The 19,452-nt window shown below is 25.9% G+C and overlaps 1 protein-coding gene across 2 annotated transcripts in view; it reads left to right on the forward strand.

Moving 5' to 3' along the window:
- Positions 1-2,388: 2,388 nt before the first annotated feature.
- The window catches only part of LOC129976298 (F-box/LRR-repeat protein 15-like), a 33,495-nt gene continuing 16,431 nt past the window's right edge, over positions 2,389-19,452 (forward strand). Inside the window, exons 1-2 of one of the 2 annotated variants that reach the window (XM_056089802.1) lie at positions 2,389-2,421; positions 17,174-17,204. The gene's annotated coding sequence lies outside the window, so the exon portion shown is untranslated. The remainder of the gene's footprint in view (positions 2,422-17,173; positions 17,205-19,452) is intronic. The other variant, XM_056089793.1, reaches the window with a different exon arrangement.

Here is a 19,452-nt window from a genome sequence, read left to right on the forward strand (position 1 = left end):
GTTTTCTAATTTCCTTGTTTCGCTCACTTTTTAAAAAATATCTCCATTTCCGATTATTTATTTCGATTTTAATCGTCATTCATTCACCAAACAACCGTCATCAGGAACCAAAAAAAAAAAAAAAAAAAAAACACTTTAACATACAACATAATTTTTAATAAAAATAATGATAACCTAAAAACAATATTTAAAATGTAATTTTTTTAAAATTATTAGTTCGTTTCAACTTTGCTTTTCTTGTTTTTACATCAATAATATTCATGTCACGGGCATCGCCTAGCTAATATATTTATGTTATGCACTTCAGCTTATTTATACCGATAAATTTACAGAAAATAAATCACTTATTTTGATCAGATATATGCATAAAATCCATTGGTTTTAAGAAAACGTCAAAACATCTTTAAAATTTGAGTTAATTAATAACTCTCTAATAATAAGGTGAATGTATGCTTGTGTTAGCCGTCTTTAGGACAGATCATTAGATCTAGATCTAGCGAATTTTGTATAATGTGGAAAGTAGAAATGTGCACCGCGGGGCGATCATTTTAAAATTTTAATTAATTAAAATTATGCTAAATTTTGACATCTTTTCAGTATAACTCCACACGTTATAATAGCAGAGAAATACGTTTTGTAATATTCATTTTAAGATGGAAAAAATTAATTTCATTCAGTACAGTTTTAAATCAATTTTAAAAATATTTGAATCATAATATATTTCACTGTTGAAAAGAAATTCAAATCGTTTTTATTGTAGCTTCAAATATTTCATTTTGGATTCTTCTTCCATTGAAGAAGGTAGGAAGCTTCGGCTTATTTTTTTTTAATAATCGACTCTGGCGATGATTTGATCTACCGGAAATATTGGTTATATTTAATTTTAGGCAAATCATTTAAATATAACTTCACGTGCATGATTCCTCCAAACTGACAAGCACTGAAGAAGTAAGAACCAATGAAAAGGTTAGAAGATCTATAACCGATAAGAATGAAAACTATAGTATTTGTCTGGCTCAACTCGTTTCTAACTTTTGCAACAATGTAACTTCACTTTTCGTTCATCCTATAAACAACACAAATATTGAACAGACTTTTTTTTTTTTTTCTTCTTCTTCTTCTTCTTTACCTTGCAAGAACGAAAGAAAACCCCACAATTAAATATTTGAAAACGCTTTGAACTTCAGGTCAACAGTTTAATCTAACATTGGTCTTTGGCAACTAATTGATTTCCCGGAGATATTGTTCATATTTGATTTGTTAAGATCCAGATCCAGATTTGGTCTGGAGAATACCAATTTGACTGCTGCGCAGCTTTTAATCATCAGCTGATGTTTAACTGCGGTTGGTGTATACGGCCGTAAATCTTATAGATATAACATCATGTCTATGATACCGTCAAATTGTTTGACATAAAAATTGTATTATTTTAAATGTCTTACATATATTTTAATAATTGTGTTCATGAACCTTTCTAAAATAGAAATTCTATATTTTTGCATAATCTGGCAGTTTTTGGTCAACCGGTCTGGCCTTTTGAGCGAAATGAAAATACCGATTTGTCTTTATTATTAGTAGATGTAAAGATATGTATACAGGTATATGGGTATAAATTGACGAACAATTAAAGTTTCAATCTTAGGTTAAAAATATATATATATATAATTTTACAATGTTAATGAGCTGTACGATTTGTGGACTATAAAAAAAGTTCTTTCCAATTAATGGCAAACATTTTTTTACTTTCTCAAATAGGTAGTATAGAGGAAGTATTGCCATCGATAAAAAGTTAGAACTTGAGATTATGACGAATATCCACATCTTAGATGTCCCTGAATCAGAAAAAAGTATTTTAATACACCATGTTTGTCTGCCTATTTATCTATCTGTGACAAAGATAACTCAAAAACGCCTTGAGCGAGAAATATGAAATTTCATATACTGCCTTTACTACAAATTTGTAGATTTCTATCAAATTTGGAGTAAAATCCCTTCAGAGAAAGTCTGTCCAGCTGTTCGAATATAACTACAAAACGATGAGAGCTAGAGGGATGAAATTAGGCACACAGATTTAATATCTGTAGTATAGACATCTGTCAAATTTTGAATTAAATCCAACAATGGGTTGCTAGTACTGTACAAGGCGTGCGTCAGGATTAAACCTTTATTAGGGAGTATGTGAGAATGTTTAGGGGACACCATCCCCCTTCCCCCCCGCTTATTTTCCTATGCATTCATAAGCTTTTTCAATAACAAGAGTGATTTATGCAGCGATGTCAAGAGGACTCTGTCTCATTATTGCCTGCGCTACAGTATTCCTCTAGCACGACAGCAGAATTGTCAGGTCACATGCTTGTTTAATTTCCTGAAAATCTTTGGCAACTTCTAGTAATTCTTTGTGTAGTAAATATTTTTGTGCTATATTTTCTTGAGAATCGTTAACCGGAGGACGCTTGAACCCCCATTTGAAGTTGAAAGGGGGGAGCAGTGGGGGGAAGCAGCACTGGAGGACGGATTTCATTCCGGTAGTGATGGAAATGGGGGAATCGATGTATGGTTGCTTACGGAAAAGCTTTTTTCGCCAAAATTTGAAAATTTATTTAGCCGCCAAGAATGAAGCGCATTTTTGGAATGTATAGGGTGGAGTGTGGACGAATGTCTTTTGGATCTATGATGAAGGCAGACCTTATTTATGCACGATCTTTTTTAATAAAAGAATAATACCGTGTTATAATATATTTATTTTTGCTCATAATTACGTTTTATGAATCTAATTTTTGACTAGAAATTAATATTGACTGTGGCTGAGAACAATGGGAAAGCTGAATTTTCTACAGGCGTCTTCTATTTATAATTAATTAAATGGCAAGAAACTAATATGTTAACTCATAATTAAATTCTAACTTCTATTGGTTTGTTAAAGGAAATTTAAAGTTTTCACAAAGTAATGAAATGAATTTACAAGTTTCATTTAAATTCTTAATGGAAGCTAAAAATGATGCTTTATTCGGAATACAAATTCGATGTAGTTTTAATTTTATTTCTTGCAATTTGGTTGTGTTCATTGAAAGTATTTTAGTTTTTTTATACTATTAATTTTAATGCTCATATTTTGTTTGTTTGTTGTTGTACAAAACTAAATGTTTTTTTAAAAATTAGCTAAAAATTTTTTTAAATGATGTTTTTAAAAAATTATATATATATTTTTAAATAATTAAGTAATAAATTAGTGTTATAGAACATTTAAAACATTTTTTATAACTGCAGGCATGCTTTGATTTTGTTATTTGCTAGTATTTATAGTAGCAATAAAGCATTTATATTTTGTGGTCTAAAAATTGCAATAATAAAAATCTGTAATCTCTTTCTTGCAGTTTTGTCCATTCTTTTTTTTTTTTTTTAATGTTGATAATGTGCATGATGAACTCTTTAAAATTGGTTTTCAAATTGAATAATTCGTACTTGTAAAAATATGCATTGTAAAGATATATATAATTTTAGCTAAGTTTTTGATAAAATATGGCTTATTCTCTGTTAAGAAAGTATGATAACCAAAAATCCTTAAAGGAATCATTAAAATATTCAATATTTTCTATTTAATAAAAACTAATTTTTGTTTTGTTAAAATAAGATTTATATTGAATTAAAAATTATATGCATAAGCTAATTAATATTACATGATTTTAAAAAGTACTTTTTCAATACATATATTTCTTATTCTAATTTATTAATTCTTTTTCATAAATGCTTAATACATTTATTTATGCATACAGCAATTTAATTCTTCTTTTAATGCTAAAAATCAGAATTTTGATTGAAAGTAGCCAAACTAAATTTGAAAAGGTAATAGAATCAATTATTTCTAATTATACGATTGGTGTAATAATATTTTTAAAAGAAAATTTGTATTAAAAATTCTAATATTGTGGATAAATTTGTTCTAAATGTTGAATTTTCTACTTTTATAATAATGCACAGAAGTTAAAACTTTTAAAGAAAATTTGGAATGTAATTTTTAATTTCAAAATATAAAAATTGTTTTTTAATTTAATATAAAAATATTAGTGTATTCTAAATTAGTCAATAGAATTTTCAATTAAATTGTAAAATATCATTTGTTAATTTTTGTATAATATTTAAGTCATATTTTATTCAACACTCACATTTTCTCAAGAAATGTTTCTTTTTCTTAGTTTTTTGAAGCTTAATTTGTTCTCATTTTGATTTTCAATAATAATTCATGAAATAAAAATGATTTGCTTCACAAGCATTCATTATTGTAATATACAAATGTATATTAGTTAACCAAACCATTCACAAAATAAAGATTTACTCCACCTTAAAAAATGCTATACTAATATTGTTTTAACTGATTCAAATGAGTGGATAAATACCAAGTGATGAATAGTTCTGAGATATTGTGTAAAAAAAATTATAAAGGATGATGAAAATCCTTAAAACCTATAAAACTTATATAGTTTATATACCTACTTTATCTTTTAGAATTAAGGTTTTGACTAAATTATTAAAAAAGACAATTTCTATGAGGATATAGAAAAAAAATGTTTTAGGAAAATAAAATGGGAAAATAATTTTTTTTGTTTAAAAGTAATGAATAATTACAATGGAATAATGAATTTTAACACTGTTTATGTTAAATTGAAAAAAATTATTTACAATTTAGAATCAATAATAAAAATAATCATAAATCTCTGCATCAAATTATCTGCAAATTCATTTGTTCAATAGGAATTTAATAACTTGGAGAATATGACTTTAGTCACTTGGAGACTTTAAATCAACTTCCATTGTCCCCATTACAAAAACGTAAAGAAAGGCTAATTTCCAAAAATAATTTAGTATTGATTCAATTCACCTTCAGTAAAAATTTTAAACTACTGACACAAGTAGGTTAAAACTGTCTGAGTGGTTTAACTTACATATATCAATTGGATCAATAAAAGAAAAGAGATGGCAATCAACTGAAGACAGATTTTATTCATTACAGAAAAAAGGATGGACAGAGAATGAATAATATCAGAAGGATCACAAAATATGTTCTGATCATTGTTTTGATGAAGGAGTTTGTATGAAACCAGTATTTTAAAAATCAAAGTAGTTTTGTACATTTTAAATGCAACTGAAAGAACTTCCTGGGCCATTGTTTCACAAAAGAAGAAAAAAGAAATCTTTTAGCATATGAAAGAGCAGTTGAACTTGGATATGTATCATATAATTGGGAACTTCTAAAGAGATAAAGAGAACTTGACAGGAAAAAAAAATAAACTTAATGAACAAAGAGAAAGCACAATCATTTACAACTGGAATATATCATATAATATATTCTCAAGATATTGTATCAAAGCTGAAAATCTATGCAACTCCTCTCAAAATTCAAATTCTACCTCTAAATCATGATTCTTATTAATGCTTAAACCACAGCCTGAAAATTGGAAGGAAAAAAACTGTAAACAGTATCTTTCACTTTTGTTTCCAATATCATTTTAAATAAATAAAAAAAAAATCTTTCTTTTTTATTTAGTTAAAATTACTTTTTAAAAAATCGTCTACCTCATTATTATTCATTGTAACTAAAAAGAATTTAAATTAAGTATGTTAAATGTATGATGTGTTATTCTTTGTTTTTTTATTAATTTTTTAAAAATTTTATGAAATAAAAAAATTATATGCTTCCCTCCATTTCTCTCTTTTATCTTTATACTTTTTCTGCCTCTTTATAACATTAGCATATAAGATCATACAGTTTTTTTTTTATATGAATACAATTAATTGAAAAATAGATATCCATTCTGGATATTTATCCTTAAAATTAGATACCTGAATGCCATCACTAATCAACTCACACTTAAATTTCTTTACAGCATTTTTTTAAAAGAAAATTTTACTTTTGAAGAAAAATAATTATTTTGCGAATAAAAGAAACCTTTGTTAATGTTTCAGAAGAAAATTTCATAATTTCCAAATGTATTTTTTGAAGTTTTAAATACTAAATCTGAATGATAAAATGGTATTTTAACAAAATTTCGAATATGGCTGTGTTAATTTACCTAAGCATTTTTATTGAACAAATAAAATATCTTGAAGGGTACGAGAAATTGTGTTGTTTCAAGATGTCATACTGAATTGTTTACCTCGTTTGTAGATTTTTCAGCTACTACTGCAAACATAATATTCCATTTTTTTTTCAAAGATTATTGTTATCAAATAATATTATTGCTGTCATACTTTTTTTTTTTGTAGTCACTATATTGCATACAAACAAACGCGTAATGTTGAGTGATAGAAAAAACAAGTTTAAATTAATGACAAAAGAATAAATTCATCTTTACTTGATTAGTTAAATTTTGACAGTCTTGGGAATGAAATGAATTTTATTACAATAATAAAAATTATTGTAGAAATACATTCTAAAATATTTTTTTAGTTTATTTATATTAAAAAGACAATTGTATGATAATGAAATTGATATCAATAAAAGGATTTTGATATTAAGTTTGGAAAATGGTGTTAGTATCATTTTTGTACAATAATATATTTGGGAATTATAAGAGGAAAACATCAACATTTTGTTTAGTTAAAATTATAACTGGAAATTTTGATGCATTGCATCAAAGCACACGCTTTCATCTTTTAAAGCATGTTTGATAGATTTTCAGTTTCTGGAGTCAGCAGTCTGTCTTATAACTCATGTTAAAGTATAGATAAATATATGAACAACTATATATTTCTTCAGTAAGATTCAAATTACAATTGCATATCTGTATATTGACCTAATGTTATTCTTTGATTTGATATCCACCGGAATGCAGCATCTTGTAAAATTTTTATTCATCTACTATTCTATTTAAAAATGAAGGGTTTTTTTTATCAATTAATTTTCATAAACATTATTTTGATATTTTTCTTTAGCATTTTAATCATCAAAATAAAATTGCTTAAATGTAGTTTCTCAAAGAAAGCTTATTTGAAGAAAAGTATTTCTTAGATAGCGCAGTAACCGATGCTTTTATGAGCATAAAGAAATAAAAATAGATACTTATGACAGTTCTGTAATTGATTTTTCCACTTCCATCTACTTATCTATCTCTGCTGCTTTTGAAAAGCTACCCCAATTTGCTTACGGCAACAAAACCACCGGGTGGTGGTAAGCAGATGCGCTCTTATCTAGTATCATATGTGCTAAAGTTGTAGGATTAACGGAATTTAACTACCTTTTAGAGAAAACTTGGTAAACAGTTAGAAAAGCTGTAGGGAATGCATATTTCTCATTCTTATGATCAGAGTGATTGATGGATAATGATTCTTTTTTATGGGATAATCAACATTTTTCCCACGCGAAACTTGATAATTACACTTTAACCCATGCCTGGAGATGGGAAAATTCAGTGAACTCATGATCTAATTTCCTTCAAACAAATGCCTTCATTTTATAAAGGCAAAAGAATAAATTTTTATTGAATTAAAAAAAAGACAAATTAAGGAATAATTAAACCGACAGTTATTTGTTTACACAAATGATATAACAAAGTATTTGACATTCGCATTGGTCTGTGAATATCCATTTTGAACGGATGATTTTTAAGTAAAGGTGATTAAACTGAATCTATTTTTCCCTTGTAGCATATAAATATTACAAACACTTAATAAAGAATATTGGAATTATTATTACGATTTATTTCTTATTTAATACTTTTTTATCGATGTATTTTAGTCAGTTTTTGAGTTCGCTGTTTTGAGCTGCATTTTAATATAGTTAATGTTTTGATAGCAATAATGGACAAAACCATTTTTTATACAACCATGTCGAATGAGTTTTATTTCATTATATAGTATGTATAAATATATATATATAGAGAGAGAGATTAATTAAAATTATAGTTGTAAATTTTGATAAATTGCCTAAAAGTACACATTTTTATCCTCTAAATCACGTTTGCTAAATGTTAAGCTTTGGGGCGGCAGTCTGTCTTTTAACTCATGTTAACATATAGATAAACACATTAATAATTATATTATTCTTCAGTAAGACTGAAATTACGAACGGGTATCAGCATCTTACTCTAACGTTATTCTGTTGATTTAATATTCATTAAAAAGGACCGAGAAGAGCTATTTGGAAGGCAGCATATAGCAAAATTTTTATTATTTTTATTAATCTGCTTAATGATGAAGATTTTTAACCAGAAAATTTTAATAACATGAGTTTTATATTTTCCCCTTTCTTGTTTAGTATTGTATTCATCAAAGAAAGAAATCGCTTAAAAGTAGCTTCTCAAATAAAGGCAATCGTTTGCAAAAATAAATTCAAGTTAAAATATCGATTTTTATTTATTCTTTTATTATTTTTTTATATTGGGCTCAATTTTTCATTCGGTTGATATGTCTAATTTTTCTGAAAAGGATGTTGCATTATTTACAAAAATTTTAACATGATTAAATTTATAGATTGGATGTTGTCTCTGAATTAAGTTAGAACATTTATAAGGCAAAAACATATTCAAGATTTCTGAAGGCTAGACCGTTCGACCGAAAGTTGGTTCGTAATTTGAATAATAAATGTTCACTAAGAAAAGTTTTTAAAATTGCAAATAGGTTTTTTTCTTCAAAAATTTATTGACGTTTTAACCCTTCCGTTCAGGAGCATACGCCGGAAAGCAAACCTCATTCCTTCCTTCGGAGCGTATTGTTGCATAGAAGTCATTCTTATGCCATTTTAAAATTCAAAATATTAATTATTCAGTGATATCAATTTTATTTCTGTGTAATTTCTTTTCATATTTTAATTAAATATTTTAAAGAATATTTTATAATAATACTTTCTAGTACCTTTGTTACAGGGTTGGTCTTAGAAAACGCGAGGCCCAATCTGTAACTATTTTCTATAATACTTATTTCTAGACAATTTTTACCAGTTATATAAAATAACTTTTGTAAAAAAAAAAAAAAAAAAACACTTTTTAAACGATATTCTAATTAGTGAATTAAAAGTAGATTTTTAAAAATTTTAATCGATTTTTTTAAAATTTTTAAATTATTGTTACTATTCCCCTTTGGCAACTAACTGGTTTGCCTAGAATTAACATTTGCTTTTCAATTAAATATTTTATGTAACTTTCTCTCTGAATAGATTTTCAAGCAAAATGTTTTTAAGCTTCAAATTTTTATAAACATATCACCGATACTATTATAGAAGCCTTTCCTTATTCTGATCGTTCTTCGATGCCTTTCTCTAATTTTCTATGAGCTCCCGTAAAATGTAAACTTGAAATTGAAGCCGTAATTGATAAAACTTTAATAAATACATTTTTTAAAAACCAAACACGTCTTTAAAAAATATATGAGTTCAGAATTAATATCTAATTTGTATTACAGAATATTTACATATTTTATGAATTAAATAAAAACATAATTCAATAATATTTTCTTTGGCCTCGCCATAAAATTTTATTTTTAATTTTGCTTTCTAAAAGATTTAAATGACGTAATATTTTATTTTATTTCAATTAAAAAAGTACTTCTGTAAACGATTATGAAGTCTAAATTTTATACGATCCTTCAGACCTAGGAATCCTATTCAGTAAAATAATCTTGACCATCTAACGTTTCCATCTTTGCGGCAAATCTGACCGAGTTATAAAGCCTTGAATATCCTTATTTTAGGACAATCAAAATTGTAATTATTTTAGATTGATCAATCTTGGGGAAACTCGGGGCACTGATTTTGTATCTTCGAGGTAGTCAATGGAGTTCCGCGTTTTTATAAAACAGTGACATTCAAATTATCATAATTCACTCAGTTTTGGTCACAAAAGGGCGAACTTTTTTTTATATAATATAACAAAATATATATAGAAAAATTATTAAAAGCATGCCTCATATTTAAGTCAACTCAACATGGGAAAATAAACCAAACCTTCATATCTTGGTCATATCAGTGGGAAAAAGCTAATTTGAGGTATTAGGAGCAACAATGTAAATGGTTTCAGTTTCTCTTCAGTAATAAAATACAATGTTGTAAAATAAACTTAAAAACTTTTAAAAAATAAAAAAAAATTATATGGTAAAAAATTTTTCATCATTAAAAAGATAATGTTTTGAATTTTAAGATGCTGTACAAATTGTTTTTCTGCTATAATATTTTCAGAAATCATTGCAAAAACACCAAAATTTCACAAATTTTAATTAACTAAAAATTCAAAAAATCCCATCGAAATTTCAAATTTCCGCACTCAATATATGGGCAAAATTTGGTTGTTATAGATCAAACGATTTTCCCTGTACAGCACCAATACAAACACACACAAATTTATCTTTATAATTAGTGCAGATTATATGCATTATGTAATTTAAACATAAATTGTTTTTTTTTTCTCATATTCAGTACCGGATGACACTACTCATGTGAAATTAAAAATAAAGTAAATTGACAAGTTCATTTCTAGCAAAATTAAGTATAGTCATAGAGAATACAAACGTGTAGTGCAATTTTGAACTGTGTCATTTGAGAGGGTGAATAAAAATTCCATAACAAAACTTCATCTTTACAAACATGAAATGCATTATCTACTAATAATAAAGCGTATTATTAGTAGAGCGATCTCTACTAATAATAAAGATGAATATGTGTTTGTGCGTCTGTATATCTGGGTGTTGACGCTCTATTAATCAAACCGTAAGACATATAGGTATCAAACTTAGTACGCACTTACTATGTTGGACGGTTAAAATGTGCACTTCGGAGCAATTTTTTAAATTTTCATTTAGAATTTTAATTAGTTAAAAATTAAGCAAGTTCTTGATGTTTTTTCCCCTCCATAACTTTCGAAAATATTACAGTATAAATGTTATTTTTATATATTCAGAAATTTTTTTTTTCAATGATTGTAATTTTTTACAGTATAAATATTTTTTTCATATTTAATCAATTTTCTAAAAATATTTTAGGCACATTTTCCAGCAAAAATCTTAAGAATTCTGAGCAAATATTAAGCGTATCAAGAATAATTATACAAAAGCATAAGAATTCTTGATGAACACCAAAGTTATTATTAAATTTGCAAAAAAATGTTCAGTTTTCGTTTTACTGTGCGAATTATTATTCTGTCCTTTAAAAAAATTATGACTGGCAAAGCTGATCTCAGGAAAGTAAGCAATATAATTATCTAATTCTGCAAAAAAAAAAAAAAAAAAAAAAAAACTGAAAAATTTACATTTAAAATATTTTTAATATGAAGAAAAATGCCAATTTTTGTTTTGCTCTAGGTTAGAAATTAGATTGTATTGTTAAAAGACTAAAAATATCAAAGTGCATCCAAATGGTTAGTGGCGTTGGCAGAAAATAAGGAAAATGCATAGTAAAATGAATAGAATCATAGAAGTCTTCTAATATAATATTTATTATAGACTATCTATCAAAATTTGAAGCTTATTAATAATTTGCTTAAGAAGCTATTAAGACCCAGTTACGTAAAGTATTTAATTGGAAATTTTAGCGGCCATTAACGTTGGCTAGCCAGTTATTCGGTGACTAGTATTAAATAAAATGTTGCTATAGATATAACTCAGCAATAGAATGGAAATCACAAATAGAAATTAATGCTAAATAGAAAATGATTAAAACGTGTTTTTCACACGGATTAATAAACCAAACATACTCGTAAATTTATATATACTTTAAAACATATGCTTTAATTTTTAATTCATGAATGCACATAAACTAGCCAACAAATGGACAAAAATTTGTATACTATTTGTAATAAGTAAATAGGTCACTATACTATTTATTTCAGTGACTTAACAAAGATTTATGAAAATTCTTTATTTGGTACAAAAAGAAAATTGAAATGCAAGAACATTGTCAGAAATAAATAATTTTTAGGACTTACATAAAAAATAATTGAAAATTCATAGATCATTATTGTCATTTATTATTAGGGAGCAATTTTTCTTGTTTTTATTTCTTTTTGCGAACTTTTTATATAAATCCGAAATCCGGCTGATTTCAGATCCAATCGATATAACTGCCCAACAATTTAAGCGTCCTTGCTGAATTAATAATCGTAAGTTTGTTTTATAATTAATGATTTAATGATCGTAAGTATGTTTTATAATTAATGATTTAATGATCGTAAGTATGTTTTATAATTAATGATTTAATGATCGTAATTAATTTCAAGTTGGAAAATTTTCTTTCTACAAATGCTAAAGAAACTGAAACTGTCAAGAGAATCCGTAGATGAATATATAAATTTGAAATGCGTTTTATCTGTTTATCACAAGCCAGAAATTCAAAATTTTCATGGTTTTATTTTTATTTTTAATTTTATTTTATTTCCAAAGGCATTCTTCAATTTCCTCACAAAGCATTCAACTATCATATTTTCATTCAAAAAAGAAATCGGAATGGGATTTTTTCCCCCTTCTGCAAATTATTTCACGAAAAAAACTATATTATTCCAAATGTTCCCATTAATGACATATGGATAAATGCGTCTTGTTAAAATGGTGATTAATAAATAAAAATGTTGATAGAATATCCATATCTACTATAATGGAAAAAAGTTTTAAAAATTAAAAAAAAAAAAAAAAAAAAAAAAAAAACTTATTTTTGTGAGCATTTGAGCTCGCAAAAGTTAAAATAAAATTCTTAAAAATAACCTTTCAGGATTACAGGAGAATTCGAATTAAGAACAAATATCTTGTTTTTGAATAAATTCAGTGCAGAATAATAATTTCATAAATTCACATTTCCTAGTTAAAAGGCTTTTATTTAAAAAATCCTTTATTCAAATTTTATAGAAAACATCACTTTTATAATGAACCAGAATCCAATGCATAAAATGCTAATTATTTTTTAAAGAAGAAATACCTTGAAATTTTTATTTTCTGCTCATGAAAAGTTTCGCCACAGATCCATTAGTAGATAGCATGTTAAGTGGACTAGAAGTTAATAATTTCCGTTGCTGAAGAGTTTTAACTTTCCGAATTCTTCTAAATTGTAAATTCTAAAAAAAGATAGAAACAATGATAGACAAAAAACTGGTAACAATAATGGAAACAGAAAAAAAAAGGGGAAAAAAAAAAGCTGATACAAAATTAGTAGTAACATTGAAAACGGCTTTGAGCTTTTTTTTTCAACAGTGAAATATATATTGTTGCAAAATACGTTTAAAATATATTTCAAAAAATTTATTAAATATTGTAAGAAAAATTGTATGGTAAACAAATTTGGTATCATTAAAAGATATATATATATATATATTAATTTTATAATGCTATAAAAACTATTTTTCTACTGTAAACTTTTAAAAAGTTATCCCGAATAAAAACCAATATTTCGCTTAATTTTTAATTAATTAAAAAAATTTTTAATCACTCTGAAAAGCACATTTTTACCTACCAAACTATATATTTGCCAAATTTGATTGATACATGTCAAAAAGGCTGGTTTGTAAAGTCAGCACATGTACAAACAGACAGAAGCTTTTTCCTTATGTTTAAATATCAAAATTTAGTTAAAATACCAATACATTTTCTCACTAAACATTCTTGCCAGCAGGCTTATGCGTTTTTAGCAAAGACTAATCACTCCCTAGCCTCTTTTTTCAATAAGCTAAGAATGATTTATTGGACGTTTAACTCGTACGGAAATGTCTGGTCCCAATACCCTTCTCGTGCCCCCCCCCCTTTTCCCCCCTACTAAATAGACAGAGTAGCTGTAAATTTTATGTTACGAACATACAATACCCTTCGTAAAAAAACTACTAGGATTCTTTTATGTTTGTTAAGGTCCATGGCAAGGCGGAAGAAAAATTAACCCTGTATGCAGGAAATATGAAAGAGACCTTATGAACGTCGCCCAATTGGAAGCAATCGACTAAAGACCGATCCTGCTTAATTCTTGGTCTTATACTCAAGAATGTGTTTGATATTGTCGATATTAAACACCATTTTTATTTACTTTATTGCTGTTGTAATTAAGGAAAAAGAACAATATAAAGATAGATTAAAATGAAACTTAAAATATTATTATACGACGATATTTCGAATTAAAGGTTCGAATCACCTTAATATTTATTTTTTGTATAATTTCTGTGATAAACTTGAAAAGAGAATATAAGTAGTCTATAGAAAATATAAGGATCTTTTTATCTGCCGTCAAAGACATTTTTTTCCCTTAATCTGTTCTCTCCTAGCAGATAACAAATGGTCAAGATCAATTACATGATGTTATTGATACCGGATAAGATTAATGTATTAATCATTGGAAGGAGTAATAGGATTTAACTGAATAAAATTAAAACACAATGCCTGAAAATTTGTCATTGTAGGATGCCCCCTTTCCGAAAACTAAGAGAACTGCTCCACTTCGGGCTCCTTCATGGTTTTTTTCTATCATTTTTTCTGATAGGTTTTCCAATATCCTTCTATTGATAGCGTTTGAAAAAGTCATAACAATAGTTTTTGATGAAAATTTAATTGAATTTTTTATTTCTTAAGATTTGAAGTCTGATTGGAAGAATTTACTTGATAAAATCAAATATCATAAATCCCATTATGGGTTTGAAGGGGTTTATACATTCCAGCTTATTTTCATCAAATAATCTACAAACAAGTTCATTACATTTTCAGATAATAAATGTAGATTATTCAAAGAATAGTAGTTGATTAGAAAAGATATATAGAAATTTATAGAACAATTAAAGGTCCATGCTACACATTCAACATTAATATAACAATATAAGCGCATACCCGGCAGCTGAACATAAATGCTAAATAGAGAATCAGTCAATAAATATTAATTTTGGATTTTAAGAGGAGTCGGTGCATAACTAAGCAGGTATTCCATGTATGACATGGCTAGAGACGAAGAAGAAACATGAGCTCTAATGTTAGCTAACTATTTAATATATAGACACCGCGTTTCCCAATGATATAAGTAGACGGTTTTGTTTCACATTGAAAACACATTTACATTATAAGGATGATTATTGTTAGATGTATACTTTGGAAACGAAATCGAAATAATTAGGGATGTACCAGCTGCTTTCGGTGACCAGCTGGTCTGTCCATCATTCATTTGGTATTACTTTAATTATGTCAATTAAAGTATTTGCAATAAATTTAATTTTAGTTAAATTAATGAATGAATTGCAAAAAATAACAAGTTACATATAATTGTAAATTATTATAAAAAATACTGTTTCTGAGATTTTTTTAATACTTAATTTTAGTTTAATTCATCTTTAATTCTTAGTTTTTTATGTGAATTACTGTTTAAGCAAACTATAATATATAAATAATTAACATAACCTTCGAAAAGAATTATCTTGCAGTTGATAGAGGACTTATTTAATGATTGAGCTAAGAAGTAAATATATTAAAACTAATAGAAAGTTAATTTTTAAAATTGCTTTTTATTAAATGATAGAAAAAAGCCATAAAAAGCTGGTCAAATAAAAAAATCAACTGTATTTTATTAGGAAAAAAAAAAAAGAAAAAAAGATGATAATACAGTTATATCTAATTTTTAATTTTATGTTAACCTAAAATAAATGAAATAAAATAAATAAAAAATAAATAATAGAAATGAAAATTATAAAGTAGATTTGAATCTTCATCCAAAATATTATAGAAAGCCAAGATTGTAGATTTTAACTGTTTAGTTTTATATTATCTTTAAAAAATTAAAATGACAATAATATGCGCATAAAATTGTATTGAATATCACTGCAATGTGCTCATATAGAAGTATAGTTTACTAAACCAATGAAAAATATTTTTGAAAAATATGTTTAAAAGTATTTTGAAAAATACTAAAATCAAAGAAGAAAAATATTAATGGAATTAAAAAAAAAAAAAAAGATAACTAAAAAATTAATTTTTTTAAAATTTAAAATGTTTTTGGTCAATGATATATTTCGAAGTTGTAAAGAAAATGCTGGAATTTTGTTAATTTTTTTATTAAAATTTTAATTTAATTTTTGAAACAAGATTTCTTAATATTACTATCTAAGAAATAGCTAATTGCCAGCCAAATTTGGAAGCTCTAAGTCGAACAACCTGCTTCGAAAGATGCAATTTATTGATAGCATGCCAGCCTATAAATTTTATTATATTAAAAGTATGAATAATTTTATCTCATATTTTTTAAAAAAGAAAAATCGTTCAGCTTTGATTGAAAAATGAAAATGATTTGTCTTTCATTTACAATATTGCTGAAAATCAAAATTTAAAAATTTGTTAAAATAAAGAATATTATAAGATTTTATAATTAAAAAGATATATGTCTAAATATACTTTTATTTTAAAGATGAATTAAAATCTTTTTTTAATTTGGAAACATTTTCGAAAGTTATTGCAAAAAAACTTCAAATTTTTTCGCTGTTTTTAAATAATAAAAATTAAAAAATTGCTCTACCAAACATTACACTTTCCTACATATTTATTCTTCTCTGCATACACACGCGCACGTTCTCCTTTATTAGAAAAAAAATTTGTATTTAGTAAAAAATTTATATATATATTATATGGAGAGTCCTTGCAGCCAAATGTTATTTCGAATCGCAATAACATAAAAGCATTTATTTATTCAAATTTCGCATGAAAATATTTCTATTATTATCGACTGTTGGAGACGTTTTCTTTCAAATGAAAAATAATTATACAATAATAAAATAAATAAAAAAATAATAAATAAATACATTTATATTTTCAATAAGTTATTTAATAAATAATAATTTTTAACAAATGACTTAAAAAATTCTTAATAAATAAATACATTTTAATAATAATAAAGAATTTATTTACATCAAAATCAATTAAAAAAAATTATCAGATGAATTTCTGAAAGAGTGTAAAAGAAACGAGTGAAGTTTCTGAAAGAGTAAAAGAAACGAATCAGTTTGACGATTCCACGTTTTGGCGGAATAAAATAAAAAACAAAATCGCGTAATAGGAAATGAAAAAGATTGGCATAATTCGCCAGAAATGTGCTTATTTGCTAAATCTTACAACCCCTGTTATAGCTAATCCTGCAATTGGGATAGTTCTTGTTAGCGCCTATAGATGGCCGTAGACTGCTGGCGCCGTCTACAGGCACTAATTGGAACCTAGCTTGATCCTCCAATACGTCCTCCGGTTAACTCTACCCTATTTTCTTTACTGAAAACTGACATTTTAAAGTGAGTCTTTTTAAAATTTTAACGCTGCTTTATTAAAAGATAGTAGTATTTTTATAAAAAGAAATTCTTTTCCCAATGAAAGCTAGAAGCATTTTTTTCTTCACATTTTACGTGTTGTGAAAATTTTTTATGATAACTTTGTCATTAAATTTCTGCCATATAAAATTTTAAATATTTGTTTTGAAATTTATATATATGATGGATTAAAATCATTGGTAACTACTCATTATCTTTTTAAACTAAAGTTATTTTATCGTTTTTGAGTAACGCAATTTTAGCCGTAATGTAATTTGGATTACTATTATATTTATGATTTCGAAAGCAAAACATACAGGAACATTTCTGCAATATATCGTCATATTATAATATTATTTATGATATCGAAACCAAAGAATATAGGAACATTTCTGCAATATATCATCATATTATAATATTATTTATGATATCGAAACCAAAGCATATAGTAACATTTCTGCAATATCTGTTCATATCTGTTGCATTCATTCTTATTGTAGATTGGTATCTGCAATGTGAAGTACTTTATTCTTCTACTATTTTACAGTAATATAGATCACATTTTATAACAGTTTTATGTAGGGAACTGTAAATTTGGTCATAAATTTATCATTGATGTAATTAAAAATCATGTTAGACTTGTATAGTAATGAGTTTTTTAAAAATAATATTTGGCAAAGTGCTTTATCGAACATTAAAAAAAATATAATAATTTTAACATACGGCATTTAAATGGTAAAAACATAGCCATATTGTAGTGAGTTTTTTTTAATTGATATATTTTAGCAGAAATCTTTGAATGTATACTGGAAATAGATTATAAAAAGTTGGTAAACAAAAAAATGAACTAAAAATCCCTTCAAAGGTCCTTGTTGCTTATAGATTACTAGCCGCCTTTGGCGACCAGCCGGTTCGCCAATTTTAATGTTCGTTAAAATTTTAATTATTTTATGCAATTTCTACTTTAATAGCTTCTTCATCAAAATATTTTAAAACTTCAAATTTTGATATATAATTCACTCATAATATTATAAACGTATCTCTCTAATTTTCTGTTAGTTCCCGTAGAATTTATACTATAAATTAAAGTGGAAAGGATTAATCTGCAATTAATATAATAATATTTTTTACTGAAAAAAAGTATTTTTTTGTAATATGATTAATGAAAACAGTCACTGAGCGTTTAAACTTTATGGGCACTAAAGAATATCTTTCCTAATTTATGTAATATTTCAAGAATTTGTCAACAAAATATTCTCAGATTCATCATAACCAGAACGATTCATTAACAATATTTAATTTTTAATGCATCAAACACTAAGAAAATAAAACAAATCGTTTAAAATAATCGGTTGAAAACAGGTTAAAAAAAACTACTTAAAAAACGATGTACTTAAAACTATAAGCGTATACAAAAAATATATAACTAACATTAATACAATTTAATTACAAAAACATACAACTAACCTAAAAATAATTTAAATCATCCGTTGATAATGGTTGTCATGTCAACAATCAGAACACAATGCGCATGCGTGAATTTTCAATGCCTGTTATGGTAACGCAAATGCGAGAGTTTTTCTACGCCAGTTGGGGTAACGCTATGCAGATTATATATTTTTAATTTCCTTTATTCTGTTTTATTTTAATTCAAAAGTACTTAAGAATGAATCTGAAAGATCGATTCATTAACAATGTTTAATTTTAAATGCATCAAACATTAAGAAAATGAATAGAATCGTTTCAAATAATCATCCGAAAAATCTTAAGCCTAGCCTCATAACTGTTGGAAAAAAAAAAAAAAAAAAACTGAAGCCGTACTCATTTGGCGATGGGGAAAATAAAAAGATTTTTTTGGCGGGAAAGTTAGTTTTTAATTAATAATTCAAATTCTAATTAAAAATTCAAAAAAAAGGGCTATCCTATCTTTTAAGTTAGATGAAACTGCACACGGTGTGCAAATTTGATTAAAATCGGTTAAGTAGTTTAGGAGTCCATCGCGGACAAACAACGTGACACGTAATTTATATATATTAAGATTAATTATTGAAATCTTAATTAGTACAATATTATGTGTCTTTAAAATTATGTATAATATTTGTGAACATGATGATAAATACTAAAACTTTTTCTTTATTTAAATTAGATAATTTTTATGTCAGAAAGTGCTTTGACATAAACTTATCCTTTAAGTTTTACTGTATAACTTTGCTTTAAAGAAAATTATATCTAA

Source organism: Argiope bruennichi, chromosome 1, assembly GCF_947563725.1.
Source record: "Argiope bruennichi chromosome 1, qqArgBrue1.1, whole genome shotgun sequence".
In the NCBI taxonomy this organism is placed as follows: Eukaryota; Metazoa; Arthropoda; class Arachnida; order Araneae; family Araneidae; genus Argiope; species Argiope bruennichi.